The 14848-nt window shown below is 44.6% G+C and overlaps 1 protein-coding gene across 2 annotated transcripts in view; it reads right to left on the bottom strand.

Annotated features, from left to right (window-relative positions):
- Positions 1-14848, bottom strand: part of LOC109632879 (aldo-keto reductase family 1 member B1-like) — a 110296-nt gene that overhangs the window by 55327 nt on the left and 40121 nt on the right. For both annotated transcript variants that reach the window (XM_069520256.1, XM_069520257.1), the window contains one exon: positions 10898-10993. The gene's annotated coding sequence lies outside the window, so the exon portion shown is untranslated. The remainder of the gene's footprint in view (positions 1-10897; positions 10994-14848) is intronic.

Here is a 14848-nt window from a genome sequence, read left to right on the forward strand (position 1 = left end):
GAAATGAAAGCACATCATTAGGAAAATGTAAATCTTCACAGCGCAGACAGTGCAGCTCCATATGTAGCATTAATACAGCTTGATATTATGTAAAGGCAGATGAGATGCTGCGGCTGAGAGCAGGAGCTGTATCAAGGAGTTGGGGGGGATTCAGAAATGTAAATGTTAATGTGATCTCCGCTGTATCTTCCAGTGCTGGGATTAAATGGTAAAAAGGAACAATTATGGGGCTCGCTTTTTTTGTGCATATGTTAATAGCTACAATATCCTTGCATACATAAAGAACATTAGATATGATTAGAACATACCCACAGTATAGAGCTTTTAAAATATATATATATTTATATATATATATATAGAAGGTTTTACAATAGTCATGAGCAGCAGCACACTCTGTTCCGCCGTTAATGAAGTCTTCCTGGAAACTTTCGGTAATTTGATTAGTCACCGTTAAAGCCACATAAAAGTAAAACAAATGTGATTTTGGAGCGAGAGAAGTCGCTGAGCACGGAGTTCTTTTCACTGCGCAGGAAACTAACTGAATATCCAATATTGGTACGGTGTCCTGGGAGGGTCATGGCTCTGATCCCATTATAACCACAGAGTTGGGTCCCCCAAGGAGGCAAAAATGGCTGTGTATCTTTCCCCGAGCCCATATTGGAGGAGTCCACCGGGGCCCTTTCTGCTTCACTAGAAGTCAGTTTGAGCACCACAGGTCCCCCCCCCTCTGATCCTGCGGCCAAAGGGCGCCTTCTTTCCCCCTCCTTACTGCCCCTCTGTTTTTCTCAAATCTATTCAAATACGGCAGCGGGCGAAAGAGGGGGGCGAGCTTTTGCTCGGCCACTGTACCTCTGTGCTGCCTTTAATTTCCTCAGAGTTGTATGCTAATCCAACGAGTGACAGCCCCCACCCTCACCCCTCCCATCCCCACCCTCAGGTCTGTGTGCATGCACACGCACTTTAACCTTGTGTAATCTGGGTGACCTTGGACTGAACGGGCTAAAGCTGCTGGAGAGAAGTCCCTGATTGATTCGTAATTCAAACCAGGAGCGATGGCCACTCTGCCCCCCCCACCATGCAGGAAAACGCTCTGCTGCCCCTCTTAAATAAAATAAAATAAATAACATATATAAACAGTCTGAATCATTGCTCTCTCGTGAGGTGCAGGGGCATCTGGGTAAATGTCAGATTTAGGCATGGAGGGGTGCAGGGTGGTGTTGGGGGAGGGCATCAAGATGATCATCATTAGCAGGGGAAGATAATTGGCGCTGCGTGGGCCCCCATGCGTTTGGGTGCTCTGATGGGTATCTCATCTGCATTATTCATCCGTCTTCCCCTCCATCTCTCTCTCACCCGTTTCCCCCTCTCGAACCAGGCCAGGCACTGGGACCTAGGAGCCGGACTCATCTATTATAGATGGGTAATTGTTTATTAAATGCAAGGCCTGACCCTATTATGCCTATTACCCAGGTGCCGCACACCAGTGTGTGGCTGTGTGGTTTATTTTACCATATTCTAGAAGATCTGACAATCCCCTGTCGAGGACAGAGGATGCTTTGGCGTGAGCGAGAGTCAGGACAGAGAAAAGGAGAGCAGAGAAAAAAAAGAGATAGGAGGAAGAGGAGGAAGCCGGCAGGGAAGAGAGGAGGAGAAGAGGATGATGAAAAATAAAGCCAATGCCCGTGTGGCTGCCACTGGCCAGAGAAGTATCTCCCTGCTTCTCCTTCAAGGCTTTGGTGGACGGAGGCAAAGACAAAGGGGTGAGCTAAAGCGACGCTTTGCCTCTCATTACACTGACTCCTAATCTACCTCTGCCCTATCCTGGGCAATCCCTGCTCCAGGCGTTTGGAGGCTAAAGCTTCAAACTCACCAGTCTGTCCAAAGCGGATTCATTACCTTAGATAGGACTAGCAATGAGCCTGCTGAAATGTCACATGGAAAACTCTCACAGAAGCAGCAGCAGCAGGAGGAGCTGAGCCAAACCGACACTAGAGGTCAGTGTTGTCACAGAGTTCAGACGCCCCCTTTTTCTCTCCCACACCAGACAACAGTGAGCTTTAAAGCAGATGCAGACGTTACAAAATTAAAGATAGGAAAATAATTCAGGTAATGGAAATGAATGGAAATGAAATGATTAAGTTCAGTTAATTACTCGGTAGCTTAAGCAAATCAGCTTAACTTATATCAAAATCATAGTTTCGGCCATAACTGCAGATTTAGCAGGAAGATATTTAGCCAACATGTACTTAAAACCACTGAATGTAAAGTAGGGATGGATTGGATCTAATGCACGTGGCGCTCGTCAAAGTGACAAAAATAAACGTGCTGTTGGAACCTATGGCGCTGGGGGGGAAACACACAGATTCAATTTAAAGCCACAGATGGTTTCGGAGGAGCGGAGGTGTCGGTGACATGTTTCTTTGTCACCGTTACGAGTATTTATATCACCTCAGTATCACTTTATGAATGACAGCTGGGCTAAATACCAACTTCTTGTACGGGGAAAAAAAAATAATCAAACACAACAGTTTGAACAGTTCAGCCTCACACTGTGGAGTTAGTCAAAATACTCACTGAGATGTCTCAACAACGCGGCACATGCATGCGGGAGAAGGAGGGAAAATATCGCCTCAGCTTGGATGTGCATGCTGTGCTGCGGTATGATGTAGTGATCTGCATGATGGCATGTCACTGGTTATTGGCTGGGTTGAGAGTGATTAACATGGGGTGTTAATTAGTGGGTTTGCGAGTGTGTGTGTGTGTGTGGCTAACGACATCCGAACAGCTCGGTCACACATAAACACACACACACACATGCGGCACCCAGCTCAGGCCTTCTTTAACAATAAAAATGTATTTGACAATTAACGCTGAGGAAAACTGTTTTATATTACATCTACTCATGTGTTGAGTTTGAAAAAGAAGCTACAAAAAAAAAAACTGCAGGAACACACATCTGAGGATATATCCAATAAAATTCAAAAATGATTGGAATGATATAAAAATGATGACGTTTTACTATTAAAGACATATAGGAATTAAAAGCAGTTGTCTACTTAAATGATTCAATCTTGAGAGGAACTAATAAAAAAGAACATTAAAGATGAAGGAAAGCAAAATTGAAGTCAAGCCTCCACTCAGTGTTATTTACTGATAAAATTACTGCGGGTAAGTGTTTTGTGATTTTAAATTACAGCCTCAAATAATCAGAAATGTAAATGTAGTTTTGTATTGAGAGGACCACATAAACATTTAACTCTAAATAATGAAACAATCGTAAAAAATATAAATATTAATGTTGTCATCCAATCGACTTCAAACCTGGCGAGTGTTCTTCTGAGGACCTGAGGAAATACAATGTGTGCAATATTTTGGACGAGCTCCTGTTAAGACCCCATTTCATTTATTTTAGACTGCACCTGCAACGGTGACCAGTGACATCACAAAATGTTGCTTTGTGAGTTTTTTAATAGAACCTATAACCTCCAGGGGGCGGTTTTTATTAATTATAATCATAATATTAAAAAATGAGGTGAGTCTCCGGCATCAAGTACAACTGTGTAACACACCCCTACTAAGAAACAACACTATGTGCAATATTACTTTACTTCATGTGCAGTTTTCTCATGTGCAAAACCACCATCCATGCGCAATATTACTATGTTTTTTTCATCATATTATGTTGAATATAATGTGTATTCTCGTGTACCCTTTATATCTATTTTTTCACTTATAATACACTTCATATTTCTATTTTTAGACCTATATTTATTATACTGTACTCTACTGTATATTGTGTTACTATAATCGTAGTGCAAGCTGGCACAAGAATTTCCCTCAGGATTAATACAGTTTATCGTATTTTATTTTATCTTATCTTATCTTAATGATGTATTATCTCCGAAATTTCCCAACTCAAACTCACTGGTAGAGAAACCGGGACAGCCGGTGAAATTGTAATTCCAGTGGCACATTTGCCGTAAAGCTGTTGAGTTGATTAGACGAGTGAGAGGAGAGTGACTGAGAGACTGAGTGAGTGAGTGAGTAAGAAGTGAGGAGGGGAGTGAGCGAGCGAGTCGAGCCGCCCCCTCTTCCCCGAAGCTTATTTATTCCTGCAGCATCCAGTCCACTGATTAGGCCGCCACCGACACTCACTAATGCCTCCCCACAATGAACCAGCAGCAGCAATTTCAATGGGCTTAGCTGTCGTTGCTGCGTTCGGTAAATAACGCGTCATCATCCAATGTGGCTAATGCTACGTCAGGATTAGCTGCGCCGATGTGCCAAAAGCGCTGAAACAGTTTACAGGACCCCTCTGCCCTGAGTGGAACAAACAGAAAGCAATTAAGCAGAGATGAGAGCATATAGGAGGAGGTGTAGTTTAACACTCGTGCACACACAAACACAACCTCTCACATTTCCTCCTGCAAATGCAAATGCCTCTTTGTTAGTTGTCGTGCCTTCTAATACCCAGAGAGTAAAAACGCTTTTTTTTCCTCCACATTATGGAATTTGTCATGTTCAGTTGGAGCTGTCATAGCTAGAACAGTGTGCGCTAATGTGTGTAATCTGCTTTGCAACACATCAATTATGATGGATATTGCTCCGCCGCCATGCTTCCAGGGTTTTTTTTTTTTCCATACAAGCCTGCAGGGGAATCAGTCTTTTCTTGTTAGGCAACCTGTTTAGTAAATAATGATCCACTTTGAGCCTGGCTGGCTGATGCCGTATAATGTGATGTGTGTGTGCACGTGAGTGTGCATGTGTGTGGCGGTTCTTTAGTGCGCCAGGATCAAGCCGACTAGATCAAAAAACACTTTACGTGCAGGCTGGAATTCAATCACGCCGTTCGCCGTGTGAAAAGCCGCGTCACGGAGGAAACCTAAACCGCTTTTGAGCGCGCTGCGAGCCCGTATGTAAAAACCATAAATATTAGTGACTTGTAAAAGTATTTCCAGAGCTGTCTGAGCTAACAAAGAGACAGAGAGATAAATATTTAGATCTTACACCGTGTCAAACAAAATTGATTTTTTTCTCTCCCGCAAATCAGCTTTTACTCGTCTTTCTTGTTTTTGCTCCGGGGTGCACACACTCCACCTCTTCCCCCCCCCGTACCTGTCATCTTCCCCATCCACTCCAATAACACCACGTCTGTTTGTCTGTTTTGCTCTTTATCTCACTCCGTTTTGAACTCTTTGCTTTTCATATTTTTTTGGTTCATGAACTGCCTGCACTTGCTTTATAAATGATCCATCTCGCATTCTCTACTCTCTTACTGTCTCCAGGACGAGGGGAGCAGAAAACATGGAGAGAGTGGCACAGATTTCATCTCGCACTTGTTCTGAAACCACTGTGGTGCAACTCCATTTCTCTCTTTCCCTCTCCTGCTCTAACAGCGTCCTATGTTTTCTGCAGACCAAAGATTTGAAAGAGGGCCAGTCCTCTTCAAAACTCTCGGCTTTGAATCATTCACCTCCTGGTTTGACGCAGAGGAAAAAGTGGCAACATGTAGTTAACTTATCCAGAGCAAGCTCCAATGACTTTGTGGATAATAGTGTTTCCTTTTTGCTGGAGCACATTCTGACAAAACGCACTCTTCAGCTGAGGTACAAGGCTCTCTCAACTTAGAGCCCACCCTGCGAGCCTGGCGCCGCACAACCGGTGTAATGTTTCGCCGATGTGCTCGGAGAGGGGGCTTTGGCTTTCGGGCCCTCTGGGAGCGGCGGCGGATCGCGTGGAGATCCCTGTCAGATCCCCACCACACTACACTTCATTCACTCAGTCAGTTAGTGAGTCAGTGAGTCAGTCCGTCATCGAGGCGGAGAGACAGGGAGCGAGAGGCCCTTCGCTCACAGATGAACACATTCTTTAGTGTCAGCATAAAACCCTAAGCTGCACTGGGACACGCTCACACACACTGTATGTTTTTTTTGGCGTGTTGAAAGCATGCATGTACACATTCATGTGTCTTCACACACCTCTGTCAGAGTGAAACACCGCTGAGATTTTTGGGGCTTAATCTGAGATTGGGGATTATTTACTCCACGGAGCTGCTCCCCGACGTCCCATAAAGCCCCTCGCCTCTGAACTGAGCCGGTCAGGGTTAAAGCTCCCCAGCGACGGAAAAGACTGAGTACCTGCCCGGAGTGTGTGTGTCAGCATGTTTATGTGTGTTTGTCTGCAGGAAAACACAGCGCCGCCTCACTCCGGCTGTAATGGCTTTATTTATGAAGTGGCACCGGCGAGTATCAGGCAGGCGATAAAGGAGGAGATAGTGCATGCCGTGCCGTGGCCTGCAGCTATGCTGTCCTTATAGCTTTTAAAAGATTGATACTACTTGACGCTGTGTGTTGATCGTGTGAGTGAGGGGCAGGAGACAAGAGGTGAATACTGCAGAGAAAGAGGCAGGAGGAGGTAGAGGAGGTGATAATTCACTCACTGCTGGTTGTTTACCTTTACTTCTGAAAAAAGAGGGATTTTAAATAAGTCGAATGGAAAAAATAACTACATGACGTTCCAATTTTTATTTAATACAGGAGAGAAAACCTTAAAATGACTTCAGCTGTGCTCACTGAGAAATACTACACGAGTGTATAACAGAGATATCAGCTCATTTTGCTCAAGAAACAGATGCTTGGTTCCTGAAGGCCTCATCAGATTGGGAACACATTACTGGTGGACACAATTGTAAATATGCTTACTGGAAAACCACAGTATAGAAATATGAGGGGCGACACGGGGTTACAGTATTAATACTGTCGCAAAAATGAGTTTGCATGTTCTCCCCTTGTCTGCATGGGTTTTCTCCGTCTTCCTCCCACAGTCCAAAGGGCATGCAGATTGGGGTGAGGATATTTGGAGACTAAATTCTCTGCAGATGTGAATGTGAGAGTGGATGGCTGTGTGTGTGTGTGTGTGTGTGTGTGTGTGTCTGCCCTGCAATACGCTGGTGACCTGTCCAGGTGTTAACCCGCCTCTTGCCCTATCAGCCCTGTATGACTTTTACGGATAAACTGGATGGATGGATGGGTATTTTCTGGATAAACACCCATATAAATAAGGGCGCTGTGAAGGAACATACTGACAGATTGTTCATCAGGTCACACGTAACTTAAAGATGCAGTCGACTTAAAAATATCATCAGCTATGTGTAAAGCCAGAAATGCGGCTTAAAAATCAACAAAGGCTGTTAACATTGATATCGAATGATGAAAAACCCATACGCATGCACTGCATTAAAGCAGGTGTGAGTTTCTGTTTATGGAGTAAAACTATGGAATTCTCTGGACAATGATAAAATATAATCTAATTGAAGATAAAATTGAAGTTAACTAAATAGACAAAAAATATATTTTCACACAATCATTTAAACCCTGTTATTCTCAGGAACACACACACATAAAGGTACGCCTGTAAAAACAGAAAATGAGGACATTTCCTCAGTATTCCCCAGAGCAGCGGCCTGTCAGCCAATGAGACCGGCACGTTTCCTCAGGAGCAGAAACCTGTTGGAACACACAGAACTCATTCAAGTTTGTCTGCTGTCCTCTTCCTCTCTTTCACTTTCACCTCTCTCCAAACTCTCTGCCCTTTGCTGCACTTAAAGTTTGTGCGAGCGACTCGGAGCATTAACTTCGACGCACCTGTGCACCCGTCATTAAAATTAACATATGATGTGCCGTTAAAACGAGCACATTCGCCCGTGTTTTTCTTTCTCGCCATGCCATTGCGAGGCAGACTGCTGAGCGGAGTCAACAGTTCTCTTGGGTGCCGTTCTTGACTTGTTTACATGAATAACTAATGTGATTTACTAGTTCTCTCAGAGCCAACGACACAGGAATTGATGGCGTCTGACCACGTGCAACAGTGCATGACAGCGAAAACAGCGGCGTGCTCACATGCACGGGGAAAGCAGAGTTTAATGCGGACCAAATGCAAGTGCAGAGCAAAGAAATGTCTCCCTGCAGAGTGGAGTTGTGAGGGAAGGCGGCTGTGGTCGCGACCACCTGACGTGTAAATCAGGATAGACAGAAGGAGTAAAAAGAAGAAGAGGTGACGACTCTCTCTCTGTGCTCATGAGTCCTCGAGACTAAATATAGCATTTGGCTCTTGTAGCCTCCATTTGATCCAATATTTAAGTCTGACCCTGATCTGAAGACAAAGCAGGAGCTCGCTGATTATTCTCTTGTCTATTTCTTTTTATACTATGCCTCCCCCTCCCAGTGTCAGAGTTGTGCCTGAATTTACAGCTAAGACAACAGAGTCGGCCTTTCAGATGTGTCATCTCAGCAAACTGCTCGTTTGTTACCAGAGATGTTATACTCGCTGTCACGCCGAGGTCCCGGCTTGTTTTGCCAGGTGGACAGGGGGCCCTTCCCGCTCCGCACTGACCATTTTGATCCAAAGCAGCTGGTACGAAGCGACACCCGTTTAGTCTGAGAAATCAGCTTGTGCAAACAAACACCTCCCTCGCTCCGCATAGCTGGTTGCATCTGCCAGCTATTATAACCTCATATCTGCCTCGTATCAGCCTCTCTCGCAAAATAAGCCAGATCCTGTTTCGAGGCCAGCAAATAAACAAACCCGGTCTCGGCCATCATTATTCATTATTAAAGATGATACGGCTGAGGTCGGGGGCAGTTTACAGAGAACACCTGCAGATGCCCACAAAGCGACCCAGGCTGCATACCCCATCTCTCATGGGAAATGGCGAATGCTTGTCGCAGGTGTGGTGGGTTACGCAAGCTGCAAACTGACAAGTAAGATCAGTGACATTTCTTCTAAAATACGCTATTATTACCATGTATGGATTTCATCCGTTTTTATTCATTTATTCGTCTCATCATGAAACACAAAAAGCCAATTCCAGGTTAGCGTAAGAAGAGGAACCTGTGAAAACTCGAACTTACAGAAAACTCGACACACGAGGTACAAACACGCAGCAGATGGCTGTGTGTTGTCAGTCGTTCCAATGCAAAACTGCCAGGCTGATGAAACAAAAAGTGCTGCGTTCAGCAACTCTGGAGTGTCACGGTGGTTGAAGTAAACTTGTGGGCCTACTGAGCACCTCTCCCCAGAGAACACCATTTGTTGAAAAGTACGGAAGAGCTTTGAGACGATGGAGGGGGGGAAACTGAAAAGCCACCTCTGTTGGTTACGAGGACTCGAAGCTTGAAGACACCTCGCTTACATGCAGCCAGGGAGAGGTGGGAAATAAAGAGAGCAGCAGGGAAGTGAGAGGCAGGGCAGCTGTGAAGGTAAAGAAGGAGGGAAAATTGATGGAAAAAAGGCTGAACAAAAGAAGAATGTGTGTGTGTGAAAAATTACGGGATGTGTTTGAAAGGGAAACGGGGAGGGTTGGGTAGTTGTGGCTTGTTTTCCTTGGCGCACCTGCCAGAGAAGCAGCCATGAACAGGAAGGTCGAGAGCTTAATTGCATTAGCTGGCCAAGCCAAAATAAATGTCAGCCCCTGATGGACGTTGCAACACCTCCTCGTCTCTCAGCAGGCACTTCACCTGCTTTACTTTAGACATCCGAGTGCACACAACCTGGATATGAATCTCTGCGAAAAGGCAGAGAAGGGGGCGATTGATACATTAAGCTAGAGGCAGTCAATTTAAGAAAACCTGGCGTGTTTGCTTGTCAGCACAGTCGCCTCCTACATTTACAGACTCCAGGGGTCAGTAAGTATACACATCCCTTCTAGAACTCTACATCTTGGAACCTCGACAAAGTGGTCCACAGGAGTAGCAGGGGTTGTCTTCCAGCCCCTCTCTGCTACGTTTGAATTCAACGGGCCCCTTCGCCAGGCAGAAAGAAGGCCCACCCTTGCTTTGTGTTGCCACCTTACTGGGTGATAAACCCAAAGTCTGATTTTCAGCTTTGAATTGCAATTTTCAATTACCCCAAATAGAAATACTTCAAAAGTTCTTCAAACATTCTTCATAATCACACAAATAAATTAACTGCATATGCATGTAGCAAAAGCCACATAACTAATATCTATGGGCCATAAACTCAATCGCTCCTCAAATACATGTTGCCTATGCTCCACACATTGACTATTCAGTCTTGAAGGTCTTTTTAAGCCTCAGTTGAAATTATTCTTGTCTTACTATGAACATTTGCTGTAAGTATATATGTTTTTGTCCATCTCTCTGCTGAACTGTCTCTTTTCATGCATATAAATCTTCTCCTGAGTCTCCACCATGCTCCTCTTTCTCTCCAGCCATGTTCATTAAGCAAGCCTTGCTCCAAAAGCACCGCTTCTGGTCTCTCTTGCCTCTTAATCATTCTTAATTTCACACAGCACCTAAGGGTGCCCTTCCTTGCCCACTGCGTTCACCAATCCAGCCCCTCTGGCCTCCCCCTGCAAAGACACACGTCCCAAAAAGACCGTCTCTGCCAAACGAAACCCTCCAAGCCCCCACGCCATCCAACCTCCAAGCAATATGGACCTTAAAACATGTTATCTCCCCGTACACTCGAATGATCCCTGCAACATTAGCATAACTTAACCCAGCACCTCTGGTCAGCCTTTACAAGCCACTACAGAGAGAGGGAGAGTTATTTGACACTCAGAGGAATATAATGCACTCAACTGTGGAGTCATAACTTAGAGAAACAATCTTTTAGGAACACATTTATTGAATATGTGTGTTCTGTGTGTATAATAAACACTACATTTCCCAGGGAAGGTCAATCCTCCTCTACCGATAGATTCCGATTTCAACCGTACTTCAGCATAGATAAACTTAGTTTGAAGGTTTAAAAGAAGCCTAAATACTGCACAGTCGTTTATAATTAGATGAGACAGGATCTCACACCTTTGAGCTTCGATAAAGTTAACATTAGAAATACAGCATTCACATTAGAAAATGATCTACCATGCACTTACTTGATTGGTGAACATGTTGCTGGATGATGATGCTGCGTTGCTATTTTCTTCCTTCCCCAGATTCTTCTGTCCTCTGGGTCCAAATGCTGAGGACTCCTGCAAAGTAACACATTCTGTCAGTGCTTCCAGCGAAAAGTTAGAAAATGGTTGCAGCAACACAATACATGCATTGACCAATAAAATGATAAAACATCGGAAAACTCTCTAAATTTGTAAATCTGTTAAGCTGTTTTCAGACATGAACTCCAGAAAATGTCAGGACAATTAGGTCTGGATTTTCAGGTGAGACCTGTTCAACCTGTTATAAGCACTTACGCTCCCTATTTTCTTGAACCTACCTTCAAATGCAAAGGTCCAGCTTTAAAAAAGACAAACAGATTGCGAGCCACAATTAATATTCTTGTAGTTTCAATGTGTAGAAGGGGCAAAAACAACATGGGGATTTAATTATTATACTTGAAAGCCCTCTAAATGCTCAGGAGGACAGGTGATCTTTTCACTCTGATGAAATAGTGTTGTGATATAGTAAAGGATGAGAGGGCGGGCAGGCGGTAGAAGGTGGCACATGTCGCATCTTCCTCACACTGTCACTTGTAGCATCTTCCTCTCCTCCTCCTCCTCCCCTCTCGGCGGGAGCACAGTGCGTGGGCGTCGCTCAGGAGACATCATCATGAGCCACTTCACTCGAGTGCTGCCTTCAATCAGCCCTCGAATTAATATTAATCATTCCTCCATCCCCCCGCACACAACAAGCCCTTCTTCAGCACGCTGTGGCTGATAAATACTGATGTGAAGGGAAGCGGCAAATAAAGGATTTACAGATGTGATATGTGGACGTACGCGTTTCGTCAGTGACCACACCTTGGCAACGGGCAAAATCTCATCTTTCTCTCCCAGTGGCTTTACGGTTCCGACTGCAATTCATGACTTAATTGTCCCTAATCACTGCTGAAGGTCATGGCTACTCAGCGATACATCTCCTTCCTCTGTCCCGTCCTTCTCATCACTCCTCTTTTTCAACCCCCTCCTTTGCTACGTTACCTTCACAGAAAGCACTACAGCCAAAAGTCCAGCAGAGATTCTTCAAACGATGCTGGACAGAGTTTGAGAAAAGGATGGTGGGGAAAAAAAAGGGAGTAAAAGTTTTATTAGGACGTTCGTTTTTGAGTTTTATTTTAGAATGTATAACAGGGTACTTGTTATCAGCTGGGAAACATCTACAGCTTCGCTACAACAGACAAGCTGCCTCATTCCCTGGAAGAAGAAAAAAAGAGATACAGCGAAAGAATGAGGGATGGGAGGAAATTATGAGCAGTAAAATCAGTAGTGATTATCCAGAGGAATGTTTGTGTGTGTGTGTGTGTGTGTGTGTGTGTGTGTGTGTGTGTGTGTGTGTGTGTGTGTGTGTGTGTGTGTGTGTGTGTGTGTGTGAGGGCAAAAGCGCTGAAGATGGCTGAAGGTCAGGGAGACATTGAGGCAATCACACTAATGAAAACAAACGAGGGATACAGTTGGAGTGAGCGAAGGAAAGAGAGGAAGGGACGGGGAGAGGGGTAGACAAAAATAAGCGAGTGTGTGTGTGTGTGTAGCGCTAGCCTACCTTGCCTCAGACTAATCAAACACAACACAGTGCTATAAATGGCGGTTGAGGATGTAAGGAAACGAACTCTCGCAGCCTGTCATCTACTGTCCTTTTATTTACATGCCCTCTTAACCTTTAGTGAGGCTTGCAGACACACACATGCATACATACTGTACACTACATACACAGGCAAATACACACACACACAAACACACACACTCACACAAGTACACATGGCGGCAGCAGCAGTATGTGAAGGTTATTCCTGCAGAGGGATGACAGTGTTTATTCAGGGCTAGCAGGCAGACTCTGTGACATTCAGCTCGCAGAAAATGATTAATGCTACAATATACATAGGCACGAGGAAAGAGGAGAAGAAGAAGAAAAGTGTTGCACTGTTCCTGCTCAGAGAGCAGAGGCCTGTGCACCCACATATACATCCAGCTGTCTATAGCTCCATTTGTGTGTGTGTCTGCACAGGCGATAATTACAGTGATTATGACTCTGATATCCAGTTTTCATATCAAAAACCTCTCATTTGTTCCAACATGTTTGAATATAAAGAGAGGGACAGAAGTACAGCAGGAAACAAAAGTTTGATTGGCAAGAAAAGAAGGTGGGAGAGGAAGGGGGAGACATACATGAGATGTGAGTGAATAAAAACCCCATTAACAGAGTGAATGTGAAGGAATCAGGTTTTTGAACAGGATAGAAGTAGCGCTGAATTAATAGGAACACAATAAGGAACTATTTCAAGATATTTTACTGGAATAATTCACGATTGCTGTCTTTCATAGAGAAAGTGTAGACAAACTTGACAAATTAGAGACCTCACATCCTCATGAATATGAAGACAAGTTACTTTAAAAATTGGAAACAAGTGAAATAAAATTACATCAGCCATTTTCCTCGCAAGTGAGGTAAAAATATAAGGCTCTGAATTAATCAAAGTTTTGGGGTGATAAACGCAGCCTTGAGCGGCCCCGTAAACCACCCGGGCGCTCCGTCAGCCAGGCAGTCAATCCAACCAGTCAGCAAGCCGTTAAATCATCCAAGCAGCCAGTCACCCCCGGGCGGCCAAACAAACTGACTCAGCAGCTCTCAGACAGCATCCTGGCTGAGCCGCTCCGCTCTGCTCCGGCCTATTCCACTTCAGAGGAAGCCCTCTAGTTTATTTTTCATTGGAAGGGGATTTGGCTGCTATCAAGTGGTAGCAGCCCAGTATCAAACGTGCGTCTGGCTTGTAAACAGGCTGCTGGCAGCTCTCCAAACTCCCCACAGCGTGGAGCAGAGCCGAGTCGAGTGGAGTTGTGACACTGATCCCACCCCTATCGCTCCCCGACAGTCCGCGCTAATAGACCCTTCAAACACACTCACCTCTATCTATATTTTATTTGAGACATGCCAAGTCTGTTGTGTGTACAAGTGTTTATGTGTGTATGTTTGTGTGCTATACAACTGTGGATGTGCATTGCATGTGCGTGTGTGCATGTGTGTGTGTGCGTGTGTGCATGTGTGTGTATGTGTTTTCTGCCTCCTGCGTCTCTCTCTGGATGAGGCATCTTCTTTATTGCTTGTTGTTGACATGGATCCCTTTAGCCCTTAACAGGAGTCAGGGGGAGGGCTAAGCTGCTAACCAGCCACTCTGACACAAACACACACGCACACACTCACACACACACACAAGCATTATTCAGCAGGTCAACAGCCACTCTCCCTGCTCATGATTGTGTGTTTGTGTGTGCCTGTGTGTATACAGCATGTGCATGTCTGCTGGTGTGTGTGTATGTGTGTGTGTGCTTACACTCAGCGCTTCAGGCTAAGGCACTCAGAGTGAAATTATGTTCTCAGACTGGCTCCGTGTTGCCCTCTTTATCCTGACAGGCGAGGAAACAGCCACAAATAAATAAGCAGTGAGCGCTCTCTCTCTCCCTCTCCCCAGACGTGACCGCCATGGAATACAAGCACTCCAGAAGGCAGCGTGAAGAAAACAGAATTGTGTTTTATTGTCGGGGTGGCGGGGGACTGTGACTCGATAAGCATGGTGCATTTGTTGTATTTGTGCCACTTAAAGTGAAGCTGCATCTGTGGGAATAGATGTTAAAGGGAGAGGGCATGTGAGGACACAACAAGCATGGAGGAATTTGTTGCTCGGACTTAGACCATTTACTGCTGCAGGGAGTGTTTTTAAGGCAATAATACTGTGAAAATGATTGTTCAGTATAAAACATGATCAGTTTACAGATCTAATATGATTGTGTTTACATTTTCTCAACATAACTGTCTGTAAAGATATAATATTCAATATTTTTCAACATCCTTTTTCATCTCCATTGTCTAATGGTGCATTAGAAAACAATACAAGTGTA

This window comes from Paralichthys olivaceus, chromosome 23 (genome assembly GCF_024713975.1).
Source record: "Paralichthys olivaceus isolate ysfri-2021 chromosome 23, ASM2471397v2, whole genome shotgun sequence".
Lineage (NCBI taxonomy): Eukaryota > Metazoa > Chordata > Actinopteri > Pleuronectiformes > Paralichthyidae > Paralichthys > Paralichthys olivaceus.